Source organism: Motacilla alba, chromosome 4 (assembly GCF_015832195.1).
Source record: "Motacilla alba alba isolate MOTALB_02 chromosome 4, Motacilla_alba_V1.0_pri, whole genome shotgun sequence".
Lineage (NCBI taxonomy): Eukaryota > Metazoa > Chordata > Aves > Passeriformes > Motacillidae > Motacilla > Motacilla alba.
The window spans coordinates 21,523,443-21,530,112 of NC_052019.1; positions in this window are offsets into that span (position 1 = coordinate 21,523,443).

Consider the following 6,670-nt stretch of genomic DNA (forward strand, 5'->3'; position numbering starts at 1 on the left):
CTGGAGCATGCTGGAGTAGGATCAGTGGAGGCTGAATACCTTAAACAAGTGCACATGCCAATATACCATCCACCCCTGGCATGGAGGCAGGCTTCATCTGGCAACTGCCCTGTGCTTTGAATTAGAGCAGCCTACAAGAATTACTCATGGAAAACACAGCTCATGGGATCCAGACTCTTTCAGATTGCATCACCCACTAGCATACCACAGTGCAGAAAACCAGATCCTGTGCAAGCTTGGATGGTTGGTTTCCTAGCACTCTAATAATATATGTTAATAATAAGACCTTAGGTGGGTAATTAACTGAAATTCAATTTTACAATACTGAGAAAAACAGCAGACGACAAAACAGTTGACAGTAAGTGAGTGTCAGGGACAGATAAACCAAGCTTGTGAAACAGTAGCCTGAATAGATGAAAGCCATTTGAAATTTTAAACAAAATAAATTTCTGCTGCTGTTTTTTGATTCTTGCTGTCTACAAAAAATCAAAAACATGTACATTTTCATTGTACATGTACAGGTTTGCAAAATTATTTTGTTATCTTACATGAAATAACTAACACACTACAAATTTTGGTAATGACTCAAAAACATAATCATATCTTGTTAATATTAGGTCTGTAGTTAATCTATGAGATCTATTTTATATATGTTCCTATTACTTGCTTGAATTTTCATTGTATCTCTATTTGTTCTTAATTTGGTTGTGTTGGAAGGGACCTGAAATATCCTCTAGTTTCAACCTCCCTGCCATGGGCATGGACACCTTTCACTAGACCACATTGCTCAGACCCCCCTCCACCCTGGCCTTGAACACTGCCAGGGACAGCACATCCACAGCTTCTCTGGGAAACCTATTCCAGGGCCTCATTATATTCACAGTAAATAATTTTTTCCTAACATCTAAGCTAAACCTACACTCTTTGAGTTTGAAGCCATTTCCTCTTGCCCTGTAGCTACTTGTCCTTGTAAAAAGACCCTCTCCAACTTTTTAATTTGCTTTCCATTGGAAATATGCCCTTATTTTCCATAAATATTTTCCTTAATTTACATTTTTAAACTATCTGAATTTCTGCAGATCTCTGATGTAAATCAGAGTTTAACCAATCCATGATTACTTTAAAAACAAAGCTGTGTTTCTCAGAAAGGGTTAGCTTCATATTTACTGGGGCAGTTAATTTCAACCTATAACTTCTGAATGAAATTTAGAATACTTTGGATAAATCTGTAAAAGGGTGCTGATGACAAGAGAACCCTTGCCTTGCTTCTCACTTGTACTGCACCTCACTTCACAGGCCAGATCCTCCCATGAAGTACCTCTGCTTTGTGAAAGAGAAAACTACTTTCAATTTCAAGTAGATGAATGCCTAACAAAAGTTAATTAATTTGACCTCAGAAAACCATTTTTGAGAGAGGAATGCCCCTGGAAACCACCACATAAAGAGAATGTGCTACTTTTTCAAGGTTGTTTGCAGAGTCGGTGACAAGGACAAGAGCTGCTGCCTCTACATCTCCTGTTACTGCTGTCTCCAAGATCTGTCACTTCTCCTGTACACCTCAGTGTTTCAGGCAGAACATGTTCTGTCACAGGTCTACCTGAGGTAACCTAAGAACTAGCAGTTATTTATATAAAGAAATAATATTCCCCTTCCACATGTTGGAGAAATTATTGAGGTGAATTAATTTGCTCAAGTTCACAAAGGATCTCAGTGACTGAAAACGAAAAAACAAATTTTCTCTCCCCTTATGCGTGTAAATCCAGTACCCCACTCTCAGCCACAAAGCATAACTTGTTAAAATGGTATCAGATCTGTTCAAGGAAAAATCACCTGGAGGTATACACAGAGGCTTGTTTATAATCAACAGGGACTAGGAGGCAGATCACTAACCCAGCTCTGTACACAGAAACCTGAAAGATAAGAGAGACACAGACATCATATCTGTTCTCAAGGCCACTTGGTTCTTTAGAGACTTCATTTTGCAGACTGACAAGAGGACGTCTTGCAAGCTGGGGTCACTTCAACTTAGCTCCCAGCAGTGTGGTAAATCAGATCCTGTCTATGTACCACAATATAACCTCTCATTTGGAAGAAAAATCTATGCTTAATAATCTATCAAGGTGAAGAAAACACTGCAAAGAGAAATGCAGACCGTCCTGCCGGTGAGAGCTGACAGTTCAGCTGGCAGCAGAAGTAGATCTAGGAGTGAAGTACACAAGCCCTGCATTCATCTCCCTGAGTGATAATTCTAAAACCTATTTTGCCACCAGTGAGTGTTATTTCTCTGCTGACTGGAGAATCACAGAAAAAAGGATGATAACACTATAATAATCTGCAACTTGTTTCTTCCCATGAGAGGCTGAGGGTGAACTTCAAGCAGAGGTTTTAATAATACTTCCATGCTACTGGGTGAAATCCCAACTCCTCTTGCAACCATGAGTGTTCTTGCTGCTGAATTCAGTGGGCTAAGATTTTGTCCATGATTGTTTAATTGTGACAATGAGTACTAGTATATGTATTTTCAAGAGCTCAGTTCACAGTGCTGGGTTTTTTTCTTAAAATATGGCACTTTTCTGCAGTGCTTCAGGAGAAATCAGCCCTTTAGAAAACATAGCTAAAATGGCCTACAAAGTTCAAATTGATAAAAGCCTTCTGGTATTTGGATTTGCAATATGTTAGATTAGATTGCAAACTACAGGGTTCAGGAGCTAAAAATGTCAGGGTAAATTCAGTGACAGCTATCTTGTACCCAGGGTCTTAATGTCTAATTTCTATAAACAGTAATAAAGCATTAGAGTTTCTTACTTAACAGAGTCGCACATCTACAGGCCAGGGTCAGGATGCTCAATTCCCTGCTGATCTGAAGAGAAGCTGATCTTTGCTGATCATCAAGTGAAAGGAATAAGTGTCAGGATTTCTGGCATGCAAAGCAGGGGTTACAATTTTAAAAAGCAGCAGCATCAACAAATAATCGTAAGTAATGTTCATAAACCTTTTAGGAAAGTTCTACTATGCAAAGAATAACTGGTATTAGAAACAGACTCCTTATCTCTGGAAAACACATTTGTTAGGCTTATAAACAAGATATAAATTATGTATACCCTTGCTGCTGTGACAAAATACAACAAATACATTAAAAAAACATTTCATTAAATTTTAAACAAATTGCAGTTTTAACTCATGAGGAGATTGTTTCTTTCAAGAGTTTTTTTTTTATATAACTTTGTTTTATTCTTATATGGCAAAAGTTGCTGCCAACTCCTTCAGAAAAAAAATATTACCATTAATGTTGTAAAAAAGAAAAAATAATGACTCACATAGCCACCAGGAAAAATATTTTTTTTCTGGTGAACAAGATTAATGGCCCTCTACCCTGGCCATTACATGGTGTTAGAACAGCAAATTACAGTAGCAGTCACCAAAATTTTTGCCCACAAATTTGAAAAATAAAAACTACTTTTCAATGGCACCCAAAGACATTTCAGTCATCATGATATTACCAAGAGGCTAGTAGGTTTTTTTCCCCCAAAACACTTGAATTTTGCTAATTGCTGCTTTAGCTCTGCCAGCATAAACACCTTACTTTCTGTATCATTTCAATCTTATATGATAGCCATATTCAGGCTGTATAAAATTTTATGATTTTTTTTTTCTTTTGGCTGACCTTTCCGTGCTTTCCCTTTTCTCCCCAAGTTTATCACTTCTTTTCATCCTCCAAATTCTATATCACTGCCTCCAAATCAGACAAAATTCTCTTCTCTGCCTCTTTCTAGGTAAACAAAGCCTTAGAGGAGCATTACAAAAAACGGTAGTGGCAGAATTTGCTCTCTAATAAGCAAATTCTTTTGCAAAGAAACCCCAGGTAGTATAGTCTACAATATTGCTACTAATATCTCCCACCTACAAAACCTTTTTGATTTAGGAGAAAAGAAAGCATTAAGAGGATTTTGCAGATTTTGCATGTTACATCAGTTAACATATTTTCCTGACCAATTAGGTGCATTTGTAAAAGGTCAGAGGTTCTGGATAGCAGCAAACTGAGGCCATTTGGTTCCTCTTTTCTGACAGATTCTACAGCAGCTGAAGCAAAGCAGGGTAACCAGTTTTGTTATAAAAAGCAGAGCTGATCCAAACCATGCTTTCAAGTACACAGCAGCTTTATCTATTTAATCTTATTCACTCCAAAACAGAACCTTTTAAAGTAAGAAAAAAAAGTTGTAGGACCATCCAGTTGAGTCAAATGCTTCCTCTACATCAAAGTATAACAAATGTTTCATGCTTCTTGTTGTTTCAGTGGTCATATGTACAACTGAGAAAGGCTAAATACAGTGTTTGAAGCTGCTCCTTTGTCATAAAGCTGGATGTATCAGGTGGAATGAAATTCCCTTCAAAAGAAATTTTCAAAGCCAATAAGCATTGGTCCAACACTTTTTTGACTGAAGCTAATAGACACTGCAGGCAGAGCTAAGGTGTATGGTCTCTTTGACAGTTTAGACTGATAGGCTGAAGAGAAGCCATAGGAGAATTAAGCACTTGGATTGCAGAAAAGTAGTCTCAAGAGATATACCAAAAAAAATTCTCAGTGATTAAATGATTAAATGATTTGTGACAGCAGCAGGTCTAAGCACTGTTGATATAGTTATGAAAGGAAAAGTTTTGATCAGGACAAGTGTTCCTGTGTGTTCCTATGTGAATAATAAGAGTTATGGCTAAAATAAAGTGTTCCAACAGTAACTGCAGAAATCCCTGGTGAGTACTACAGGGTAGGGAGATTGAGACCCATTCTCTAAAATTGAGAGCATTGCCTTGTTTCAGAAATCAGTAAAAAAATGGTTCATTTCTATTTCTCCAAATAAACTTTAATTAATTAAAGTTAAAAATTAATTAATTAATTCATATCCTTTAGCTGAGGTAATTTGATACTTTATGCATTTGCTTGGGTTTATTAAGAAAGATGGACTACAATATGTCAATTGTTGAGTTTCAGATACTTCAGTTCAATGTTGTTTTACTCTAATATTCAGAATAGCTACTCTAAAAGTTTTACTACTTAAGGTAAGTGAAGGTTTTCTGACACTTTTCTTGAAAGTAGAATTAGATTTTAGACAAAAGGAAACTATTAATTCTAAAATTTTGAAGGAGGGAACATATTAGCACAACCTTTATTGTGGAATAATAATTCCAACTTTAACTTTCAGCAATGGTGTAGGAACCCTCATGCTTTGGGCATCCATTTGCTTAACCTATAGTTAAAGAAAAATCATTTTCTAAGAAGGACAAGAAATCTGGAATTTGCACCAATGTTCCCTCTCTAATAAACTAAAGTCCTATGGAATACTGAATGTTCCTTTTAATGTGAAACTCACATTAAAAAAAAAAAAAGTCATTTTTCTCCTGACCTGAAAAAAAAAATATAGAGCAGTTCTAATTTTACAGAGTGCTTGAAATTTCTACCTGTGACAGTGTTCAGAATGACCTCCCATCCCTCCGACAACCTTCAGGCATTAACAACTCTAACTAGAAAATCTAGTTTGAAATGACATTGTGCAGTTCTTCTACACTGAAATGCAACACACTGGTTTTCACTGAAGCATTCTTGACTTAGAGTCATAACATGGAACAATGAATATTGCTTAAATTATTTATTTAGGACAAAAACATAAGGAGAAAACAGACTTTATACCAACAGCACAGAAAGAAACAGTCAACCAAGTACACAACCAAAACCATAAAATGAGCCTAAAATATCTAAAGGGGATGGATGGATCTCCTGCAAAATCTCACATAGTTTTCCTTGATTTAGAAAATTATAAACTTATTTCTGCATAAATGAGAGAGAGAGAAAAAGAGAGAGAGAGAGAGAGAGAGAGAGAGAGAGAGAGAACTCTCTGGAAACTTCCTTTTTGCTTATCCCTCATCCTCAAGTGTTGAGTATTTTTAAAACTTTTCTTGATGTGTCAATATTTTAGCAAGGATTTTAGTATCATTGGAGACAAAAAAAAGTCATTGAGACTTTTCACTAGAAGCCTATCTTATCCTGAGGTTCTTATCTTCAACCACTATTAATCTCTGTACCATGGGTATTTAGTGCCATAGGCTTTTAACCACCTCCGTTTATAAAGTTGGATCAATATATTTGCAAGGCATTCATTGTATTTTAAAAATGTGAAATTTGCAGATTTTTAAGGTGACAACACAGTTAAATAGCAATTTTATATAATTCACAAGGGGAAGTAAAAGTTTCCAAGAAAATTTCGGTTGTTATATATCAATTCTATTACTAATACTGTTTTAAGAAGGCTTGCAGAAAAATTATTGAGTTGGCTGATTACTAATAGCAGAGCAGACCAGAGCAGAAAGTTTACTTTTATTTGGAGTGGATTTTAAAGTGAATATCAAGAGACCAACAGTGCACAGTTTATTGTTTAATTGGCCATTTATTTGTTCCATGTGCATCTCTTCTTTCCCATCAGAAAAATCCACATCTGTGCATAATAAAGAGTAAAAACATGGAGAATATCAGTCTTTTCAAAGTTTTTTTTTCCAAAAAGAGAGACTATTGGAAATTTTCTAACCATTAGTAACTTGACAATTGTTACAGTTTTACCTTGCAGAAACTGTGATTTTTCTTCTATTAATTGTGAGAAAAATATGTTTCCAGTGTGTGTTT